This window comes from Callithrix jacchus, chromosome 12 (genome assembly GCF_049354715.1).
Source record: "Callithrix jacchus isolate 240 chromosome 12, calJac240_pri, whole genome shotgun sequence".
Taxonomy (NCBI): Eukaryota; Metazoa; Chordata; class Mammalia; order Primates; family Cebidae; genus Callithrix; species Callithrix jacchus.
The window spans coordinates 41,506,572-41,531,037 of record NC_133513.1 but is presented as its reverse complement, the minus strand read 5'-3'; the positions used below and the strand labels follow the sequence as shown (position 1 = coordinate 41,531,037).

Here is a 24,466-nt window from a genome sequence, read left to right as displayed (position 1 = left end):
ATGTAGAGGTCTTTCACTTCCTTGGTTAAGTCTATTCCTAAGTATTTTATTTTATTTTTGCAACTATTATAAAAGCGTCTGCGTTCTTGGTTCAATTCTCAGCATTCGCGGTTAGGGTATAACAGAGTTACTGATTTGTGTACGCTAATTTTGTCTTCTGAAACCTTGCTAAATTCATTATCAGTTTCTTGCAGCTTTCTGGGGGAGTCTTTGGAAATTTCTAAGTATAAATCATATCAGCAGCAAACAGTGACAGTTTGACTTCCTATTTACTGATCTGGATGCCCTTTATTTCCTTCTCTTGTGTGATTGCTCTGGCTAGATCGTCCAGTACTATGCTGAATAAAAGTGATGAGACTGGGGCATCCTTGTCTTGTTCCAGTTCTCAAGGGGAATGCTTTTAACTTTTCCCTCTTCAGAATTATGTTGGCTGTGGGTTTGTCATAGATGGCTTTTATTACATTGGGATATGACCTTTGTATGCCAATTTTGCTGAGGGTTTTCATCATTAAAAAATGCTGGATTGTGTCAAATGCTTTTTCATTTGATCATGTGATTTTTGTTACAAATTCTGTTTACGTGGTGTATCACATTTATTGACCTGTGTTATGTTCAACTATCCCTGGATCCCTGGTATGAAACCGATTTCATCATGGTGGATTATCTTTTTGATCTGCTGTTAGGAAGAATAAAACATTGCTGAATGAAATGATGGACACAAACAAAAGGAAAGACATCTCCTGCTCATGAATGGATAGTATGAATATTGTAAAAATTACCATATTGCCAAAAGCAATCTACAAATTTAATAAAATTCCCATGAAAATACCATCCTTCTTCACAAAAGTAGAAAAAAATAATACTTAAAGTGATATGGGACCAAACAAGACTCCACATAGCAAAATCAAAATTAAGCAAAAACAACAAATCTGGAGGCATCAATCACATTCCCTAATTTCAAACTATACTATAAAGCCGTAGTTACCAAAACAGCATGAAACTGGTATAAACACAGGCACATAAACCAATGGAACAGAAGAAAGAACCCAGAAATAAACCCAAAAATTTATAGCCAAATGATCTTCAACAAACCAACTCAAATATAAAGTAAAGAAAGCAAACCCTATTCAAAAAATTATGCTGGGATAATTGGCAAGCCATATGCAGGAGAATGAAATGATCCTCAACTATCATCATACACAAAAATCAACTCAAGATGAATCAAGCACATAAATCTATGCCTGAAACCATAAAAATTCCAGAAGACAAACTTGGAAAAACCCTTCTAGACACTGGCTTAGGCAAACACTTCATGACCAAGAACGCAAAAGCAAATGCAACAAAAACAGGTAAGACTTAACTGAAGAGCTTCTGCAAAGGGAAAGAAATGATCGGCAGAGTAAACAGACAACCCACAGAGTGGGAGAAAGTCTTCGCACTCTTACATATCTGACAAAGGGCTATTATCCAGAATCTACAAGGAACTCAAACAAATTACAATTTGCAAATTTTAATTACAAAAATACGCAACCAGCCCAAAAGCTCATCAGTCAATGAGGGGATAAAAAAATGTGATATACGTGCATATATTTTATATACATATTATATATATGATGGAATACCACTCAGTTACAATAAGGAATAAATTAATGGCATTCCCAGGAACCTCGATGGAATTGGAGATTATTATTCTAAGTGAAGTAACTCAGGCATGGACAACTAAACATTGTATATTCTCATTCATACGTGGGAGCTAAGCTACGAGGATGCAAAGGCATAAGAATGATACAACGGACTCTGGGGACTCAGGGGAAAGTGTGGGAAAAGGGTGAGGAATAAAAGACTACAAATCAGGTTTAGTGGATACTGATCAGGTGATGGGTACACCAAAATCTCACATATCATCACTAAAGAACTTACTCATGTAACCAAATACCACCTGTTCTCCCCAAAACCAACCGAGATAAAAAATAGATAAATAAACTACAGCAATCTTCTCAGCAAACATAAATAAAATAAAAACTAAAGTTTACTTTTTTCTCTCTCCTTTTTGGCAGGACAAATTTTAGGCATGTCTTTAAACTACTAATAACTTTTTTCCTTTTTCTGAGACAAGGTCTGACTTTGTCACTCAGGCTGGAGGGCAGTGGTGCAATGATGGTTAACTGCAGCCTCAAACTCCTGAGCTCAAGCAATCCTCTGCCTCAGCTGCCTGAGTAGGTAAAACTAAAGGCATATGCCACTATGCCTGGCTAATTTGTTAGTTCACCTTTTTGTAGAGATGAGGTCTTTCTTTGTTGACCAGGCTAAAAATAAACGTATCTTAATTAACTTAAATATTTGTAACACTGTGAGCATTCATGAAAAGAGCTCCATCTATGTTATGAAGTAATAAGATAATATAAAAGTGTACAAAGTTCGAATGAAAATAACAAACAAGGCCTTAGAAGACAACTGTAACAAGCTTATTATAGATACATCACTAAAAAATTGTCTGGGTTAATATCATTAAAGATATTAAAATTAAACTTTGATTTACACTTTAATATCGGTCCTAAATTTGGATTAAATATAATAGATAGATCAGAAATTTATTTCCTCTACCTCTAGACATCTCATTAGCATCTTATTTGTCACAAAATAAAGTTGACACACAGCACCAGGAGAGAAGGTTGAAAAGAGATAATTTTTAATTAATGCGGAGACATAAAAGTAGATAAAGGAGTGGTAAATAACACAGAAGCACAACTATGATGCCTAAAGAAAGTGACTGGAGGCCGGGTGAGGAGGTTCACAGCTATAATCCTACCACTTTGGGAGGCCAAGGAGTTCAAGACCAGCCTGGCCAAGATAGTGAAACCCCATCTCTACTAAAAATACAAAAATCAGCTGGCTGTGATGGCAGTTGCCTGCAATCCCAGCTACTCAGGAGGCTGAGCAGAGAATTGCTTGAACCAAGGAGGCAGAGGTTGCAGTGAGCTGAGATCTGTCATTGCACTCCAGCCCAGGTGACAAACCAAGACTCTGTCTCAAAAAAAAAAAAAAAGAAATTAAAATTAAAAAAAAGAGAAAGTGACTGCAACAGAAGCAAGTAGTTTGTCTTGCAGAACTAAAGGTGGGCTGTGAACTTAGAGGCAAATAGCACTTTGAAAAGTAGCGCAAAATGTAAAACAAAGCCACCAAGGTCAGTTGAAAATCTGTGGTTAGAGACTCACATCCACCTGTTCTCCCATCTGATAAGAAACTTAGATGTGTGTTCCCTGGATATACCAAACCTGAGAATTTCTGGCTCCCAACTACCAAAGATTAAACCTGAGACATAAAGAAAACTATACACCAAAAATGGAACTCCAACTTGCTTCCCTAACTCTGCTTTTGGAAAGCAAGTAGTCAGGCAGAAACTTAAAAGAACATTCTCAAGAAACTAAACTGTCTTGAATAAAGATCCCCAGGTAATACACTGAGGTCTCCCAAATGAAAAGCTAGTTGCTTCCACAACCTCACACTGAGTGCCATCAGTTAACAGAAGTCCTGCTTCCAAATCAAGCAAGCAAGCCAGGGACCACCACACATTGGAGAAAAGCCTCCAACAAGAGAGACTAAAACAACACACAAATTCATGGGACCAGTCAAAATCAAGAGCAAAACTTTTTAAAAAAATGTTAAAACACTCTAAAAAATATATAAAATTCAATAGATATAGTAGAGGATAAACTCATAGCATATCCCAGATGTAGAATAAAAAGACAAACTGAAAAAAATTGAAGGTAAAAAATTGGAAACCAAAGCAGGTCTACTGGTCTAAGCAGTGTAGCGCCTGAGTAACACGAGTATCAGAAAAAAGGAACAGAGAAAATAAAAAACATTCTCAAAAAGAGAGAGTCTGCAGACTTAGTAGCCTCAGTCAAATGAAAAGATCCCCCGCCAAGCTGTTATTATAAAATTTCAAAATCTCTGAAAAAGCTTCCAAAAATACATAAAACTCGGTTACAAATAACGTGTCACGCAATGGCAATAGATTCAAGAACAACAGGGTGATGAGAGCACAATTGCAGAATATCTTCAGAACCATCAAATTTAGATTCAACCTAGAAGTTTACTCTCTATCAAGGAAAAAGAATTTTAAGACTGGTCAGATCTCTAAACATCTTTGCCCAGGAACGTGTGCTTAAGTACAACTAGAGAGGATAACAGGACAGAAAAAAACACAGAATCTAGGACTCAGGTGATCCCACACAAGGCGACAGTTATGTGAGATCCCAAAAGACTTTAAAGAGATAGCACAGATAGACTTGGACATCAAGCATATCTAGGGAAAGCCACTCTATACTAAACTAGAATGACAAAAGGCCAAAGAAAGGCTGCCCACCACCCGCCAAAAACAAAGAGGAACAGATAAGTTTTAGCAGATGAAAAATTTCTTTGAAAGGCATGTGACAAATGCTACAACACTTGAGTTGGGGGGGGAGGAATTAGCTGTTAGAAAACAGGCAAATGAATACAGTCAGAAAATCAGCTTCATGCTAAAAAATAATGGATGTGAAATGTAAATTATATGTAAAATATAATTTAACAATAATTATTATTTTTCAATAAAGTGACAGACCATCCAGAGGCTACGTATTGCATTTGGCTGGATAAACCAGCATAGGCCAGGAAAAAAAGATGATCCAGAAGAAGTGCAGAAGTGCTCAGATTTCAGAACTGTTTCAGAGAAAGAATGAAGGAATATGTAATGAAGAGACACAGTGAAAACGACATATAACTCAGCAGTGAATAATATTTGGATAGTCATAATCATGTCAATATTACTGATAGAATTAAAAAGTGTGCTACAATTGAAAGAAACAGGGAGGAAAATAAGGTCATGGTTAGCAAGGAAGATAAGCTTTCACCTGCTGTGACAGAGGGTCAATAGACCATACTGACAATTAACTTAGCTCTTCTGTTTTTGTTATTTCATTAAAAATAAGATTAAATATTTAAAGCACATCTTTATTCCAAACCAACTTTTGAAATTTGAGTGTCAGCAATCCTTAAAAGGTGACACACTAAGCTGAAGACTTTTCAGGATAAATTTGATAGGAAAGTAGAAGAGACTCAGAAAATCCATGAAACGAGGTCCACTCTACCACCACTGGGTCCCCATTATAATTTAAAGAAATCAAGAGAGACATACTTTTACATCAAACTATCAATTTCTCAACTTTTTGACTGTTTACTTACATGGTTTCTACGGCTGTTTTCTCCTATTTCTTGTGCTAAGAATGAAAAAAAAAAAAAAACCTGTCACTTCTGACACAAATAATAGAAAATAAAAGTAGTTGTTAACATCTTACTGACTACTCCTATGTACAATCAGAGAAAATTCTATTTAAAAAAATTAATTTCAACAATTTATAATTTAAACTCTCTGGCATGATAAATCTCATAAAGTAAAATGTAAAAACTCAGATTTATTTTTTTTTTTTAATTTTTTATTGGATTATAGGTTTTGGGGTACATGAGCAGAGCATGCAAGACAGTTGCATAGGTACACACATGGCAGTGTGCTTTGCTTTTCTTCTCCCCTTCACCCACATTTGGCATTTCTCCCCAGGCTATCCCTCCCCACCTCCCCCTCCCACTGGCCCTCCCCTTTTCCCCCCAATAGACCCCAGTGTTTAGTACTCCCCTTTCTGTGTCCATGTGTTCTCATTTTTCATCACCCACCTATGAGTGAGAATATGCAGTGTTTCATTTTCTGTTCTTGTGTCAGTTTGCTGAGGATGATGTTTTCCAGATTCATCCATGTCCCTACAAACGACAAAAACTCATCATTTCTGATTGCTGCATAATATTCCATGGTGTATATGTGCCACATTTTTCCAATCCAGTCTATTATCAATGGGCATTTGGGTTGATTCCAGGTCTTTGCTATTGTAAACAGTGCTGCAATGAACATTTGTGTACATGTGTCCTTATAGTAGAACGATTTATAGTCTTTTGGATATATACCCAGTAATGGGATTGCTGGGTCAAATGGAATTTCTATTTCTAAGGCCTTGAGGAATCGCCACACTGTCTTCCACAATGGTTGAACTAATTTACACTCCCACCAACAGTGTAAAAGTGTTCCTTTTTCTCCACATCCTCTCCAGCATCTGTTGTCTCCAGATTTTTTAATGATCGCCATTCTAACTGGCGTGAGATGGTATCTCAATGTGGTTTTGATTTGCATCTCTCTGATGACCAGTGACGATGAGCATTTTTTCATATGACTGTTGGCCTCATATATGTCTTCTTTCATAAAGTATCTGTTCATATCCTTTGCCCACTTTTGAATGGGCTTGTTTGTTTTTTTCCTGTAAATCTGCTTGAGTTGTTTATAAATTCTGGATATCAGCCCTTTGTCAGATGGGTAGACTGCGAAAATTTTTTCCCATTCTGTTGGTTGCCGATCCACTCTAGTGACTGTTTCTTTTGCCGTGCAGAAGCTGTGGAGTTTCATTAGGTCCCATTTGTCTATTTTGGCTTTTGTTGCCAATGCTCTTGGTGTTTCGTTCATGAAGTCCTTGCCTACTCCTATGTCCTGGATAGTTTTGCCTAGATTTCCTTCTAGGGTTTTTATGGTGCCAGGTCTTATGTTTAAGTCTTTAATCCATCTGGAGTTAATTTTAGTGTAAGGTGTCAGGAAGGGGTCCAGTTTCTGCTTTCTGCACATGGCTAGCCAGTTTTCCCAACACCATTTGTTAAACATGGAATCCTTGCCCCATTGCTTGTTTTTGTCAGGTTTATCAAAGATTGTATAGTTGTATGTATGTTGTGTTGCCTCCGGTGCCTCTGTTTTGTTCCATTGGTCTATATCTCTGTTTTGGTACCAGTACCATGCTGTTTTGATTACTGTAGCCTTGTAGTATAGTTTGAAATCCGGTAGTGTGATGCCCCCCGCTGTGTTCTTTTTGCTTAGAATTGACTTGGCTATGCGGGCTCTCTTTTGGTTCCATATGAAGTTCATGGTGGTTTTTTCCAGTTCTGTGAAGAAAGTCAATGGTAGCTTGATGGGGATAGCGTTGATTCTGTAAATTACTTTGGGCAGTATAGCCATTTTCACGATATTAATTCTTCCTAACCATGAACATGGAATGTTTCTCCATCTGTTTGTGTCCTCTCTGATTTTGTTGAGCAGTGGTTTGTAGTTCTCCTTGAAGAGGTCCCTTACGTTCCTTGTGAGTTGTATTCCAAGGTATTTTATTCTTTTTGTAGCAATTGTGAATGGCAGTTCGCTCTTGATTTGGCTTTCTTTAAGTCTGTTATTGGTGTAGACGAATGCTTGTGATTTTTGCACATTGATTTTATATCCTGAGACTTTGCTGAAGTTGTTTATCAGTTTCAGGAGTTTTTGGGCTGAGGTGATGGGGTCTTCTAGGTATACTATCATGTCGTCTGCAAATAGAGACAATTTGGCTTCCACCTTTCCTATTTGAATACCCTTGATTTCTTTTTCTTGCCTGATTGCTCTGGCTAGAACTTCCAGTACTATATTGAATAGGAGTGGTGAGAGAGGGCATCCTTGTCTAGTGCCAGATTTCAAAGGGAATGCTTCCAGTTTTTGCCCATTCAGTATGATATTGGCTGTTGGTTTGTGATAAATAGCTTTTATTACTTTGAGATACGTTCCATCGATACCGAGTTTATTGAGGGTTTTTAGCATAAAGGGCTGTTGAATTTTGTCAAATGCCTTCTCTGCGTCAATTGAGATAATCATGTGGTTTTTGTTTTTGGTTCTGTTTATGTGGTGAATTACGTTGATAGACTTGCGTATGTTGAACCAGCCTTGCATCCCTGGGATGAATCCTACTTGATCATGATGAATAAGTTTTTTGATTTGCTGTTGCAATCGGCTTGCCAATATTTTATTGAAGATTTTTGCATCTATGTTCATCATGGATATTGGCCTGAAGTTTTCTTTTCTCGTTGGGTCTCTGCCGGGTTTTGGTATCAGGATGATGTTGGTCTCATAAAATGATTTGGGAAGGATTCCCTCTTTTTGGATTGTTTGAAATAGTTTTAGAAGGAATGGTACCAGCTCCTCCTTGTGTGTCTGGTAGAATTCAGCTGTGAACCCGTCTGGACCTGGGCTTTTTTTGTGAGGTAGGCTCTTAATTGCTGCCTCAACTTCAGACCTTGTTATTGGTCTATTCATAGTTTCAGCTTCCTCCTGGTTTAGGCTTGGGAGGACACAGGAGTCCAGGAATTTATCCATTTCTTCCAGGTTTACTAGTTTATGTGCATAGAGTTGTTTGTAATATTCTCTGATGATGGTTTGAATTTCTGTGGAATCTGTGGTGATTTCCCCTTTATCATTTTTTATTGCATCTATTTGGTTGTTCTCTCTTTTATTTTTAATCAATCTGGCTAGTGGTCTGTCTATTTTGTTGATCTTTTCAAAAAACCAGCTCTTGGATTTATTGATTTTTTGAAGGGTTTTTCGTGTCTCAATCTCCTTCAGCTCAGCTCTGATCTTAGTAATTTCTTGTCTTCTGCTGGGTTTTGAGTTTTTTTGATCTTGCTCCTCTAGCTCTTTCAATTTTGACGATAGGGTGTCAATTTTGGATCTCTCCATTCTCCTCATATGGGCACTTATTGCTATATACTTTCCTCTAGAGACTGCTTTAAATGTGTCCCAGAGGTTCTGGCACGTTGTGTCTTCATTCTCATTGGTTTCGAAGAACTTCTTTATTTCTGCCTTCATTTCGTTGTTTACCCAGTCAACATTCAAGAGCCAGTTGTTCAGTTTCCATGAAGCTGTGCGGTTCTGGGTTGGTTTCTGAATTCTGAGTTCTAACTTGATTGCACTATGGTCTGAGAGGCTGTTTGTTATGATTTCAGTTGTTTTGCATTTGTTGAGCAGTGCTTTACTTCCAATTATGTGGTCAATTTTAGAGTAGGTGTGATGTGGTGCTGAGAAGAATGTGTATTCTGTGGATTTGGGGTGGAGAGTTCTGTAAATGTCCACCAGGTTTGCTTGCTCCAGGTCTGAGTTCAAGCCCTGGGTATCCTTGTTGATTTTCTGTCTGGTTGATCTGTCTAGTATTGACAGTGGAGTGTTAAAGTCTCCCACTATTATTGTTTGGGAGTCTAAGTCCTTTTGTAAGTCATTAAGAACTTGCCTTATGTATCTGGGTGCTCCTGTGTTGGGTCCATATATGTTTAGGATCGTTAGCTCTTCTTGTTGTATCGATCCTTTTACCATTATGTAATGGCCTTCTTTGTCTCTTTTGATCTTTGTTGCTTTAAAGTCTATTTTATCAGAGATGAGAATTGCAACTCCTGCTTTTTTTTGCTTTCCATTAGCTTGGTAAATCTTCCTCCATCCCTTTATTTTGAGCCTTTGTGTATCCTTGCATGTGAGATGGGTTTCCTGGATACAGCACACTGATGGGTTTTGGATTTTTATCCAATTTGCCAGTCTGTGTCTTTTGATTGGTGCATTTAGTCCATTTACATTTAGGGTTAATATTGTTATGTGTGAATTTGATACTGCCATTTTGATTCTAAGTGGCTGTTTTGCCTGTTAGTTGTTGTAGATTCTTCATTATGTTGAAGCTCTTTAGCATTCAGTGTGATTTTGGAATGGCTGGTACTGGTTGATCCTTTCTATGTGTAGTGCCTCTTTTAGGAGCTCTTGTAAAGCAGGCCTGGTGGTGACAAAATCTCTGAGTACTTGCTTGTTCACAAAGGATTTTATTCTTCCTTCACTTCTGAAGCTCAGTTTGGCTGGATATGAAATTCTGGGTTGAAAGTTCTTTTCTTTAAGAATGTTGAATATTGGCCCCCACTCTCTTCTGGCTTGTAGTGTTTCTGCCGAGAGATCTGCTGTGAGTCTGATGGGCTTCCCTTTGTGGGTGACCCGACCTTTCTCTCTGGCTGCCCTTAGTATTCTCTCCTTTATTTCAACCCTGTTGAATCTGACGATTATGTGCCTTGGGGTTGCTCTTCTTGTGGAATATCTTTGTGGTGTTCTCTGTATTTCCTGCAATTGAGTGTTGGCTTGTCTTGCTAGGTGGGGGAAATTTTCCTGGATGATGTCCTGAAGAGTATTTTCCAGCTGGGATTCATTCTCTTCGTCCCCTTCTGGTACACCTATCAAACGTAGGTTAGGTCTTTTCACATAGTCCCACATTTCTTGGAGACTTTGTTCATTCCTTTTTGCGCTTTTTTCTCTGATCTTGGTTTCTCGTTTTATTTCATTGAGTTGGTCTTCGACTTCAGATATTCTTTCTTCTGCTTGGTCAATTCGGCTATTGAAACTTGCGTTTGCTTCGCGAAGTTCTCGTATTGTGTTTTTCAGCTCCTTTAATTCATTCATATTCCTCTCTAAGGTATCCATTCTTGTTATCATTTCCTCGAATCTTTTTTCAAATCTTTTTTCAAGGTTCTTAGTTTCTTTGCATTGATTTAATACATGATCTTTTAGCTCACAAAAGTTTCTCATTATCCATCTTCTGAAGTCTAATTCCGTCATTTCGTCACAGTCATTCTCCGTCCAGCTTTGTTCCCTTGCTGGTGAGGAGTCTTGGTCCTTTCTAGGAGGCGATGTGTTCTGGTTTCGGGTGTTTTCCTCCTTTTTGCGCTGGTTTCTTCCCATCTTTGTGGATTTGTCCGCTGGTCGTCTGCGTAGTTGCTGACTTTTCGTTTGGGTCTCTGAGTGGACACCCAGAATGTTGATGATGAAGTATTTCTGTTGCTTGGTTTTCCTTCTACCAGTCTAGCCCCTTCGCTGTACGACTGTTGAGGTCCGCTCCAGACCCTGCTTGTCTGGGGTGCACCTCTAGTGGCTGTGGCACAGCGAGGGATGCTACCAGTTTCTTTTTCTGCTCTCTTTGTCCCAGGATGATGCCTGCCTAATGACAGTCTTTTGGATATAGAGGGGTCAGGGAGCTGCTTGAGGAGACAGTTTGTACTTTATAGGGGTTTAATTGCTGAGCTGTGCACTCTGTTGTTCATTCAGGGCTGTTAGGCTGCTATGTTTGATTCTGCTTCAACACAGCTCATTAAACAACCCTTTTTTTTTCTCAAATGCTCTGTGTTGAGGGGTTTGGGCTTTATTTTTGGATGTCCGATCAGGTGTCCTGCCCAGGTCAAAGGCAGACTAGCCACTGTTTGGCTGCCGAGGCTCCGCCCTGCTGTTGTGTGATTCGCGCTGTTCCTGCTGGCTCTGCTGTGGTCTCCGCCACGCCCTGCGGCGGAGTCTCTTCGTTGTAGCGTGTTGCCTCAGCAACGGCAGGCTGCGTCAGCAGTGGGCGTGTATCTCAGTAGGGACGGGTTGCCTCGGCAACGGCTGGCTGCGTCAGCAGTGGGGGTGTATCTCAGTTGGGGCGGGTTGCCTCGGCAACGGCTGGCTGCCTCAGCAGTGGGCGTGTATATCAGTTGGGGCAGGTTGCCTCCATAGTGGTGGACGCCCCTCCCCCACAGAGCATCTCGGGCCGTCTGCCTGGGATAGTTTGAAATCGCGGTTTTGTTTGTCCCACTGGGTATCCCAACCGATCTGTCCCTGCAATCCCCTGGGCTGGGCTACTGTGCAAGTCTCGTTCAGTCTCAAGTCCAGCCCTCTCAAGTCTCAGGTTGCCGGTTCAACAAGGCACCCGGACAAGCGCACCCTGTGGGGATTGCTGGGTAGGGCCGGCCGCCGCCGCCCCGGCTGCCGGCTTCGCCAGGCAGACCTACTGCCTGGCGTCCCGTGTCTTTTTATACTTGGGAGTTTCCCCGTTCTGTGGGCAACAAAGATCAGTCTGGAAATGCAGCACTGACTCACCGTTTGCGAATTCAACGCGGGCTCCAATCCTGGGTTGTTCTCACAGCGCCATCTTGAGTCCCCTCCTCAGATTTATTTTTTGACCTAGTTTACTTTCTGTTTTTATTACATACGAGCGAAATAATACTCATGTACAAAAGGGCACAAAAATTAGGCCAGAAGAAAAATTCAGCTAATTCAAAAATTTAATTGTTGCATATATAAGCAATGATTCGTTAGTATTCTCCCATTCTGCATTTACACATAGCTTAATTACCGAAATCTAAGAGCTAACAGCTCTAAAAACTACTTCCTGGCCAGGCACCTATCTCTAGATGCACCAGAAATCCCTTAAGCCTCTCCAACCACAATCAGTGGTCATCTACTAATATATCGCTACAAACAAAACAAACAAAAACAGGGTCTCTACACAACTGAAAAGTAACCTATGTTAAATTTAATCTTTGTTTGTTTGTTCTTTTTTGTTTTTTGATATGGAGGAGTCTCGCTCGGTCACCCAGGCTGGAGTGCAATGGTGTGACCTTGGTTTACTGCAACCTCCACCTTCAGGGTTCAAACAATTCCCCTGCCTCAGCCTCTGAGTAACTGGGATTAGAGGCGCATCCCACCTTGCCCAGCTAGTTTTTGTTTTAGTAGAAATGGGGTTTCAGCATTTTGGTCAGGCTGGTTTCAAACTCCTGAACTCATGATCCACCTACCTCCACCTCCCAAAGTGCTGGGATTACAGGCATGAGCCACCACACCCAGCCAAATTTAAATCTTAAAATAAGTAGACAAACCTAATTTGGACATGGTGTCTGCAGCAGAAAAAAAAATAAATAAATAAACCACAGAATAATAAAAGCTTCAAGAGGGACTTGGGCCTTGCTTTGTTTCCTACACTGCCTCCATTTTTAATGCTAGAAGGGCCTTGTAGGCAAACATTCCCATCACTGAAGTGTGAGGGACATGGAATAGCTTTTCTTTTTTCTGCTTTCATGCTCTCCAGGTGTGAGAAGCCCATGTTTCTGGAAGGAAGTGGGAAATACACCTCTGATATGGATATGTCTCCCTCTCCAAATCTCATGTTAAAATGGGACCCTTAATGCTGAGGACAAGGCCTAGTGAGAAGTGTTTGTGTAATAGCGGAGCATTCCTTATGAATGGCTTGGTGCCATTCCCATGGGAAGAAGCAAATTCTCATTCTGGTATTAAACCAATATGAGTTTTTCTTTTTGTTTATTTGCAGAAAAGTGATTTATTTATTTAGAGGGAGAGAGAAATGGAGAAGAGAGAAAGCTTCCACAAGAGAGAGTGTGTGGAAGTGGGACCCCAGAGGGGAAATCCAGGAGGGGAAAGAGACCTCCCACTATGTCGGATAATACGAGTTTTTCTAAATACTTTTTATAATCCATCTGATCAAACAAGATTTTCACTCTTTTTCTTGGCAGAAAAAACAATGTTGTCTCACTACCTGTTTGGGATTTCCTTGTTTCAGAAGGGTTGGACTCCAAAGCCCTATCTGTAAAGAGAAAAAAGAAAAAATACATAATCACTTATAATAATTTATCAACTCATTTATTCGACATGGAAGCCATCTCACTACCTCTACTTTTATTCTTATCCATTGGGAAAAGGGACAAAGAATTAAACATAAAGATAAATCTAAGACTCCTCCATTACATGACAAATTGTGTTGATAAAAAGATGGGAAAATGTATAAACAAAAAGTGGACATGTTTTCACTAACATGATAACAAGTAAAGTATATCACATGTTAACATAAAACAAGTGAGTATGTGAAAATTTTAAAAATTTAAACCAATATGAGTTCTGCTAAACACCTTCTATTATACACCTCATCAAACAAGAGTTTTCACTCTTCTTCTTGGTAGAAAAAAACAATGTTGTCTCACCATCTGCTGGATATTTCTTTCCTTCTGGATGATCAGAAGGGCTGGACTCCAAAGCTCTATCTATACATACACAGAGAGAAAGGAAAAAAGATGTGATCATTATAACAATTTATCAACTCATTTATTCTACAAGGAGGCCATTTTGATACCTCTACTTTTATTCTTATCAATTGAAATGAACGTATAGATGTAAGACATGGCCAGACAAGGTGGCACATGCCTGTACTCCCAGCTACTCAGGAAGATGAGATAAGAAAATCCCTCAAACCCATATCAGGAATTTAGTAGGCCAGCATGGGTAACATAGTGAGACTCTTTTTTATTAAAAAAAAAAAGAGGTAAATGTTCCCTTTGAGTTGTGTAAAATCAACTTTACATAAAGTAAATCAAGATGGCAATACATATTAAAAGAGCGGCCTATTTTATAAACAAAGTATAAGATGTATTCTGGAGTTTAAAATTTTTTTTTAAAGTAAATTCAGCATATTTGTCACTTCCACAACATTCTGAAGACACAGAATATTAGCTCTGTTGAGCAGCTGTCGTCCATAGTCATGTGAGATCTCTGTCTACATTTCTTCATTAGGAATACATAGGGAGAACATACACAAGCCTTCTTTGTATTGGAAGGGGCCAAAAGAGACATACATAAACTGTATTGTAATCCTAAAGAATAGCAATAAAGAGCCTTTTTTGATCTCTAATCCAACACCACCCATCTATGAACTGCTGTGTAAAATCACTCACAGGCTTTCCTTACACCAGCAACCAGAGTATAAGTTTACACAAGTACTTACACATCTTGTGTATAAAAGTATAATCAATTCACATAATATATTTGTTTATTCAAAATTCTTAAACATCTTGAAAAGTCAGTATAGTACTCCAAGTTACAATGTCACATTCATCATGAATGTTAATTATTCTACCTCTGGAAAAAACTAAGAGCCCAACCAATGTTGGTTTTTGTTTTGTTTTGTTTACTTTAAGTTCTGAGATACATGTGCAGAACGTGCAGCCTTGTTAGATATGTATACATGTGCCCTGGTGGTTTGCTGCACCTATAAACACATCTTCAAGGTTTTTAAACCCCACATGCATTAGGTATTTGATCTAATGTTCTCTGTCCCCTTACACCCCACCCAAAAACGAATCCCCAGTGTGTGATGTTCCCCTCCCTGTGGCCATGTGTTCTCAACTAACACTTGCGATAGAGAATATGTGGGGTTTAGTTTTTGTTCCTGTGTGAGTTTGCTGAGAACGATGGCTTCCAGCTTCTTATGTTTATGTTCTTATCTTTAAACAAAATGCTATTGTTAGGTGGGGGAATGACTAACGGGGAGCCATGGCAGCAAACACTCTTCCACTTTAACCTTCAATCTTTATGTTACATGTTAAGTCTACATTGATGTTTCATGTCTTTTGAAAGTTTTGACCACGAACCATCCATACCTCTCTTTTAGAACAAGGAGGTAAATAAAGTCTGTTAAGTCACCAGAATAAATCTAGAGACACATTTTGTGTTAAAGTAAGAATTTTAAAGTCATCAGAGCCTCACAGGCAAACTCCTTTGGAGGAAAACAAACACCCATTTTTCTGCAGCCCTGGCCATGAAATTTCATACCTTTCACAATTATTTAAGCACCCTCCCATTTTCTTTCCTTTTGTGTTCAAATTACAGTTAGAAAAAATAAGCACCTATCAAGGTGACTTAAAGCAACCCATTAAGAATATCCTATCATCTCTCCCAGGGCAAACTTCATTCTGATTTCAAAGAAGAAATCCCCAAATATTTCAGTATGAATTGTCCTGAGATTTAGCTACTTTAATGAAGGAAATAATTAGGCACTTACCTGGTTCCTTCACTTAGGTACCATCTGGATAGGTACAAAAAAAGAATGAGATGGGTACTGGAAAGTTGGGGTATTTGAGTTTTTGTTGAAAAAAGGAAGTGAATATTCCAAAAAAGCCTCAACAAAATCCCACAGAATAATAAACAGAGCTACAGACAAGAAGGGACCTAAATAAATGGTCCCAGGCCAGCCTGAGAGAATGAGATGAGGGAGTAAGAACTGGGTGTTTGGGAGGGGAGGAGAAAAGAAATTGGACTCTGGAGAAAGACTAAGCGGTTGAAAAAGGAACACAAGGCAGAGCCAGCCTTTGTTTCTGACCAGCCCTGGAAAAGCTGGCTACAGGCAAAAAGGAGCCTGGGGTAGGGAATGGCCCCCAGGGGACCTTGAAGCAGCAGCAGCCAGAGGGGTGGCCAGGGCAGATGGCACCATCACCTCCTTACCTTCAGGCATCTCCCCATCACAGATGTCACGCACAGGAAGGTCCTCACCAGCTTCAACAGTCAACTTGGCAGGTTCTATGGCAGCATGAGTATACTTCTACATTAAAGGGGAAGAGCCAACAGAGCAAACACATTTTTGAGGTTAGAAGAGAAGGAAGAATGAATGCACAAGAGCCCCCAAAAGGCACAGATGTATGCAATCTGGATCAGGAAGAGATTCGCTTTGGAGTCCTACAAAAGCAAGAAGGGAGAAAGGGCCATGGGACTCCAGAGATATTTCTGGTAGAGGAAAGGTTTAGGAAGAGATCTTTTGATGACTTTTATATTAACAGACTTTAAAAAAAAAAACTTGATACACTAATAGCTTCCCTAAGAATGGGTAACTTGAAACACACTTTGAGCAAAAATCACAGAGTTCAATTATAAATAAGGATATCCAGAAAGTGAAAGATGAGCTTAATTTTTCCCACAAAGAGTTAAGAGAAATAACAACTTTAGGGAAAGAGGAAAAAATAATTAAGAAGAAAATTATATGCAATTGTAAAATGTATGAATATTTACAAACTCTAACATAAGTAATTACAAAAAGGACCAGAAGACTCATTATTATGGGAAGCAAAGGGTCATTTAAAAAACATGGGAGGGATGATTCCTCTTTAATTCCATTGAAAATATTTCAGTGAAGTTTGAGGACAAAAAGAGGCAATATGCTGAAATGGGAGAAACCACAGTGGAAGGAAAAAGAATTCAAGAAAGCTCAGTCTCAGTAACCAGTGTCAAGTACAATCCTCAGGATCTAGTGGCTACATCTGCATTAATAGTGTCTGAAAACCTAGAAAGATCCCATTTTGGATAATTCTTGTAGACTTGAGATGATGTCTATTTAAAGTTACAAAATAGTTCCTGCACTTAACAGACACAATCAAAAAGATATCCATGACTTTAAAAATGGAAGAATTTTGAACTTTCTAAACAGGAAATTACTGGGAAGCACTGTTATAAAAACAGACTTTAAAACATTTTGATTTAATGCAATACTGAAGTAAATTAAGAAAAACTCCTATCCGCCCATGACATTGGCAAGTCTGAGAGCAAAGAGAAACAAATTAGATTACTGTGACTTGAATTAATTGGGAGTTTGATTCTGTGAAATGAGCTCAGACCTTGTTAACTTATGACTCCAGAGTAAACCAATAAATACATCTATTCATTCAATACCCATTTAATACCTGAGCCCTTAGCAAACATGCTGCACACTGTGTGTAAGTGCTGGGATATTGCTTGAACTAACGTAAGGTTCTTAGTCTTGTGAAATTTGTCTTCCAGTAACGGAGCTAACAGACTGTGTTGCCCGTCACCCCTGCCTGCATTACGTAGGATGACTGTTGATCTCCAGCTATTGGATCTTCACTACAGACTACTGTAATGAAAATGAGGGAGAAAAGAAGGAGGAAGGTTTTTTAGAAGGTACTCATAGCACACTGCTTACAAATTATTGGCTTAAAACTTAGTGACATGGCCATACCTAACTGCAGGGGAGGTTCAAAAGACATATGGCGAAGGATATGAACAGACACTTTTCCAAAGAAGACATGTGAGGCCAACAAACATATGAAAAAATGCTCACCATCACTGGTCATTAGAAAAGTGCAAATCAAAACCACATTGAGATACCATCTCATGCCAGTTAGAACGGTGATCATTAAAAAATCTGGGAACAACAGATGCTGGAGAGGATGTGGAGAAATAGGAACACTTTCACACTGTTGGTGGCAGTATAAATCAGTTTAACCATTGTGGAAGACAGAGTGGTGATTCCTCAAGGACCTGGAAATAGATATTTCATTTGCCCCATCAATCCCGTTACTGGGTATATATCCAAAGGATTATAAATCGTTCTATTATAAAGACACATGCACACATATGTTCATTGCACACTGTTTACAATAGCAAAGACCTGGAACCAACCCAAATGTCCATCGACAATAGAATGGACAAGGAAAATGTGGCATATATACACCATGGAATACTATGCAGCCATAAAAAACGATGAGTTCATGTCCTTTGTAGGGATATGGATGAATCTGGAAACCATCATTCTCAGCAAACTGACAGAAGAACAGAAAATCAAACACAACATGTTCTCACTCACAGGCAGGTGGTGAACGATGAGAACACATGGACACAGGGAGGGGAGTATCACACACTGAGGTCTGTTGCGGGGGAATAGGGGTGCAGGGAGTTGGGGAAGGATAGCATGGGGAGAAATGCCAGATACAGGTGATAGGGATGCAGGCAGCAAACTACATTGCCATGTATGTACCTATGCAACAATCCTGCATGTTCTTCATATGTACCCCAGAACCGAAAGTGCAATGATATATATATGAATATAAAGAATTTTTAAACACTCCAGAATCAGTAATTAAGTCACTTCTTTATGTTTTATACATATTTTCTCCTAGTCTTTGACTTGTCTATTGATTTGTTTCTTGATGAATTTTTTTTTTCTCACGGATGAAGTCCAGGGTGTGTCTTTTTCCTCCAGCCAGGGAGCCTGGGCAGGTCGCTTCTCAGGGACCCACGTGGGCCAGGGAGTCCACAGAGTCCAGTGACCCACAGAGTCCAGTGCAGTGAAGTGGCTTTGAAACCTGATTGGAGAAACAGATGGTTCAGCTGTGAGAACACACGGCACTCCAAAAAAACTGGTGTTCAACAAAACGCTTCATTCCTGGATCCACTGCAGCTGCGGAGAGCCGGGTTCTTTGGCAGGCCCGCGCACCCCACCCCTCGTGCCGCCCCCGCCCCGCCCCCGCTCGCACCCGCTTCTCTGTACTGAGAGCGTCTTTCTGAGGGCGGAGGCGACCACGAGAGGGCACTGCGGGAGCGGGTTTCCAGGCCCGCTTGGCGCCACCAAGCGCCACCGAGGCGGCGCTGCGCCCTGACTGCCAACATTGAAGGCGACAGGGGCTCTGGGGCAGGAGCCACTTTTGGGAGTTTGGGTGGTCATGAGGAAAGGCAGGGGGAGGCGACCTCGTCCAAGATCTGTCTGCAAGGGACCCTTCCCAGCCGATGAGAACACAGCCCTTGGAGCAACGGCAGCCCGGGAAGAAGAGGAGGTGCTGAAACCAGAGGCAGCCTGGAGACCCAGGTGTCCCTAGGCGACAAGCCCCTGGTTAGCTGGGCACAGGGAGGCATGGGGGGCGGCAGCGACTGCGTGGGAATGGGGCGGTGCCCCCAGCTTGGGTTAGTGGCCCACGTTCCACCAGGCCAGGCGCAGGGCTGAGGTGCCAAACTCCTGTTTCAGTGAAGACCAAGACATGGTTTGCTGGGGTAGGGGCTTGGGGACAGGCCAGGGAACGTGTCTGTGAGGACCTACAGACGGGATGGTCGGGGTAATTCGGTTACCCCAGCAGCAAGGCATTCCGGAGTGGGAGGATTCTTGAGTCCTGGGGAGGAAGCCTTGGTTATAGGGCTGTGGCCCTGAGCTGAAGCTGACTGGCCCAGCAGCGCCGGCCGAGCACTTCAGTCAAGGCTGAGCGCCGGCACCAGGGACTCGGGTCTGAGAGACCTGATGTATATCCCGCTCCAGAGCAGATCACAGAGGCTCGCATGAATCCCCAGGCTGAGCCCAGAATTCCATGGGTAGATAGATGCCCATGGGCCAGGAACACAGGTGGCCACCGTTCTAGGGCATCACACGGGGCCCACCTTGGCCAAATACCACGAGGTAACTTGGACGCCTGCATGGGCCACGGAAGTGCCTGCAACCTCACATTCAGCCCTAGGGCTCACCCAGATATTTCAGATATTTGTGGTCTCAGAGTAGAATATTGAGGAGTCAGTATCTGTTCTTCACTACAGGAACAGAGATGCAGTGACCTAGGGCACATCACAAATATTTAAAAAGACGTCCTTGCTCAAGGACAGAGGTAGCCAAGGCCAGCCTTCTCCTGGGAAATTAACCCATGACCCCAAAGTGCCGGGCTGGGAGATGGGAGGGAATTGGTCTGTGTCTCCCCAGAGTGTTGCAACACTTCAGCGCTGGGCTCCGTGCCCCAGACTCACCTTCCAAACTCAAGCCAGACGCTGACGAGCTGGGCTGAGATCCTCTCCTGCCTGCCCCTGTAAAGCCGCTCCACTATCCCTGGAAATCCTTTGAGCTTCTTAGTACCACAGTTTGAGTCTGCTCTGACTCAGCCCCTGACAAGCTCTTTCTCTTCTGTCCCTCTGTCCCCTGTTGGTGTGGACACACCATTCCTTTGGCATGTCTGGTAGGGACCAGACCCCCTGCTGTTGTTAGCATTCCTCCCTCTGCCTGGAATGTTCTTCCCTATCTTCTACCTGATAAGCACTGAGTCATCCTGCAAAACTGTACAGCTATCCCCGTCCCTGAGGACCCTCCCCTGGCCAGCCCCACCCTGTTGCAGGCAGAATGCTTGGCGGTGGTAACAGACAATGTGGGTTGCTGACTACAAATCATTTCCCCTTTATTCCTTGCCAAGAGAATGCTGATTTTGCCCAAGTTGTCAACCCTCAGGAAGGTGACCCTAAGCAGACTAAGTCAAACATGCTAGCTCAACCCCTGAGAGCCTGAGACCAACTCGGGTGGGCTAGCATGTGCCCGGTTTTGGCCTTGCCCTCATAGACTGTGAGTCAGGGTTGGGAAGCTCTTACAGAGTGGCCCCAGGGGCATCCTGCTGGCCATGCCACCAGAACCCCAAACAGCACCTGGAGTGAAAGAGCTGCCCAAAGAGTGGAGGGAGTCCACTTTGTCCTGTTAGATCCTTCTTGGAACTATTTTTATTAGGGTTGGCCAGGTAGGCTTTCTTCCACAGGGAGCCTAAGCGGACCCAGAGAGTCTTCTCAGAATCGCAGGCCATCAAGGATGGGGGCTCAGCCTCCCTGGCTAGTAGGCACTCCGGTCCCTGAAGTCCGTACTCCTGCTTGTTGTTATTTATTCAAAAATATTCGTTCATGGCCTTACTGCCCTGAATGTGCCGGCTCTCGTCTGATCTCAGAAGCTAAGCAAGGTCGGGCCTGGTTAGTACTTGGATGGGAGACCGCTGGGGACTGTCAAGTGCTGTAGGCTTTAAAGAAAAAAAAAAAAAAGTAAAAAATATATTTGTTGAATGCCTGCTATTTACTAGGCCCTGAATGTTTAAAAACAAATAAAATATAGTTCTTGCCTTCAAGGGGCTCACAGCTTTTCTGTGGGAGACACATAAACAGATAACATGTCAAACAGATAACATGTCATAATAGAGAGTGTTCTTAAGTGCTAACAAGAGCAGCTACTTACTATGTAGTTCAAGCAGAAAACAAATGTATGAAAGGCTTTCGGGCGGCTCACAGAATTCTATGTAGCACAAACACTATGCCTCAAATCATGCTGCAGGGCAAACTTGGGGCTCAGTATGCTGGACCACGTTCTGCCTTCTCTCCCAGCCAGCGTTACAATGGAAGAAAAGAAATTCAGCGCCTAGGAAATGAAAAACATTGATTCGAGGATAAAGAGGGAGTATATGTAGATATCAACTCTTGGAGAGAATTAAAAAGCAACAGTGTTAGAGCTATGGCAAGGCTGTAAGCAGGGAATACCTATGCAAAGGAAAACCACATCTAGAGAAAGCTAAAGCGGTAAAACCAGATTTTATTCAGGACTATTGCAATAAGCGAAGGGACCTCAATATACAGTCAAGTTCATTCTAAAAGCAGCATGAGCTGTCAAGACTTGGAGCCATGGAGCAGGTGGGAGTTGGAAGATGGAAAACTACCAAGAGGAAACGCCAGGGGTGAGGGGGATTCTGGCTAAACTGACCTAACAGGAGTCCTGCTGAAGACAGGCCAGGGTGAGCGGACATCACCGGGGAAGGTGGAGGATAAGGACCCTGATCAGATATTGGGAGTGGTCAGATATGAACAAGGGTTTTCTTGCTGAATTGACTTACTGGGGTTCTTGCTCAAATTGGATTTTACAAGAAAGTGCACAGATGGTTCTGGAAGGTTCAGGAGCCTCACTCAAGTTTGCTCAAGTAAAGAATCTTTGTCACTACTCCCTTACTTTTCCCCTATGCTGAAATCAAATTAGGCATATTCCAAATTATCTTTAAAAACATAGGTATGTTTTTAAAAAATCCCAAAGAGCAATTGCAAAAGCACCCATGGAATGTGTCTGCTTTGCCGGAAGTGCCCAAAAGTTTACTCCAGCAAACATGACTGGCAGGTGCTGTGGATGCTGCTGGTGTCCTGGCCTGGTCCCCTTTGCTTCCTTCCACAGGTGCCATGGGGGTCACCTGGTGGAAGCCAGCACACGGGGCTGAGACCCCTACACCCATGCTGCTCCAGCAGAGAGAGCAACCCGTCTAATCTGAGGAGACCTCCTACTTCCAGGCCTGTCCCAGATTTCTCTGCTGGCAGGGAAGCAGAGGGGGAGATGACGTTCATTCTGCCCCACTGGGGGAGATGAGCCAACTTCATGAGAGCTTAAGCACATTCCCTTGCTGGGCACATGACTGAATTTCTTGGGGAGTGTCCTTGGCTGCGGCTCTTCCCAAGGCTCCTCTTTGGCCACTTGAGGCCTGGGGTGGCTTGCAAAAGAGCCCTGTGCCCATCAAACCAGCAGTCAGAGGGGCTTGCAGGGCCAAGAGATCCTCTAAGTCCTTTCTAAAGGGCTTCAGCAGAAAGCAGCTAGGCAGTGGCTCAGCACTGAAAGGAAATCTGCACACAGAGCAGGATTTGAACTGAAAGAGGAAAAAGAATCCTCACCAGGCGGGGCTGGGATCCAGGAGATGCACATGGATACAGCTGCAAAAGGTTGTTGTTAAACTCCCCCGCCTTGCTGCGTTATGGTCTGATTGTGTGTTGTTGAAGCCCTTACCCCCCAGTTTGATGGTGTTTGGAGATGGAGCCTTTGGCAGGTAATTAGGGTTAGATAAGGTTATGAGGGTGGGGCCCTCATGATGGTATAGTGACCTTATAAAAAGAGCAGGAGAGAGGGAGAGAACTCTTACCCCCATGACCACGGGTAAGCACAGATGAATGGTCATGGGAGGATGTGTCAAAAAGGCAGGAAGGAAGAGGCCCTCCCCAGGAACTGAACTGGCAGCACATTGACCTTAGACTTCCCAAACTCCAGATCTGTGCAAAATAAATGTCTGCTATTTAAGCCACCTATTTATGGTATTTTGTATGTCAGTCTAAAAAGACTAAGACATGTTGGTCAATAGCTGCTGCATCCCCAACACCCAGGAGCCTCCCCTGGGGCCCCACAGACACCCTGCCCTCCAGCACTGAGGGTTGAGGCCCTCCCTGCAGACAGCGGCCATTCAGGTGAGTGGGTTGTGCCACACCAGTTGTTAAATATTTTGAGCACCACTTGTAGATTTAAAAACAGTCCCCGAATTCTTTGCCGCTCTTCTCATTGACAGATGGGGTCTATGTCCTCTTTCCTTGAAGCTGGAGTGGCTTGTGATGTCTTCAACTGATAGGCACTGGGAAAGTGATGCTACGTGATGCCTGACACTAACTCACAGAAGGCAATGGTGGTATCCTTGTCCACTGGGAGACTGTGGAGCTCTACCACTTGCTACCCTGAGGCTGCCATGCTGCAGAAGCTACGTGTAGGAGCTCAGGGGACAGTCCTGGTTGAGCCTGGCCTTTCAGCCATCTCACCAGGTGCCCAACATGTGAGTGAAGAGGCATTCAGATGATTCCAACCCTCTGCCCTAGAGTCACCCCAGCCTTCAGGTCTCCCCAGCTGAGTCTCCGTACTTGTTGGAGCAGAGATAAGCCTCTTGCTTCGCCCGCCAGAATTTCTGACCCACAGAATCTGTAAACATTATACATGAGGGTTTTACGCCACTGGCTCTGGGGTGGTCTGAAAGGTGGCAGTTGTAACTGGGAGCCCACCCTGTACAGAAAGGTGAGGAAACTGAGGCTCAGAGAGAGAGTAAGCAACTCAGTCACTGATATAGTTTGGATGTCCCCTCCAAATCTCATATTGAAATGTGATCCCCAGTGTTGGAGGTGGGGCCTGGTGGGAGGTGTTTAGGTCAGGGGGCAGGCCCCTCATGGCCTAATGCTGTCCTCACCATAGTGAGCTCTGACGGGATCTGGTTGTTAAAGTGGGTGGCACCTCCCTCCGCCTCTCTTGCTCTCACTCTCGCTACATGATGTTGGCTTCCCCCTTCACCTTCTGCCATAACTGCAAGCTCCCTCCAGAGGTCTCCCCAGAAGCTGAGCAGATGCCGGCACCATGCTTCCTATATAGTCTACAGGACTGTGAGCCAATTAAACACCTTTTTAATAAATTACCCAGACTCAGGTATTGCTTTATGGCAGCACAAGAATATCCTAATGCAGGCAAAGTCATGGCGCCGGCACAGGGCAGAGCCAGAATCTGCCTCCCATCGGAATGAACTCAGAGCCCACACTGTTCCCATCTCCCTGATCGGCCTGGTTACTGGGCACACGCTTACC

General features: G+C 42.4%; 1 long non-coding RNA gene across 1 annotated transcript; it reads right to left on the bottom strand.

The window, feature by feature from the left end:
* Positions 1–5,201: 5,201 nt before the first annotated feature.
* Positions 5,202–14,783, bottom strand: LOC144578639 (uncharacterized). The gene is made up of 3 exons (XR_013524834.1): positions 13,693–14,783; positions 13,251–13,298; positions 5,202–5,261 (listed from the first exon to the last, which is right to left on the bottom strand). It is a non-coding gene; the product is annotated as an uncharacterized LOC144578639 (long non-coding RNA).
* Between the last annotated feature and the right edge of the window lie 9,683 nt (positions 14,784–24,466).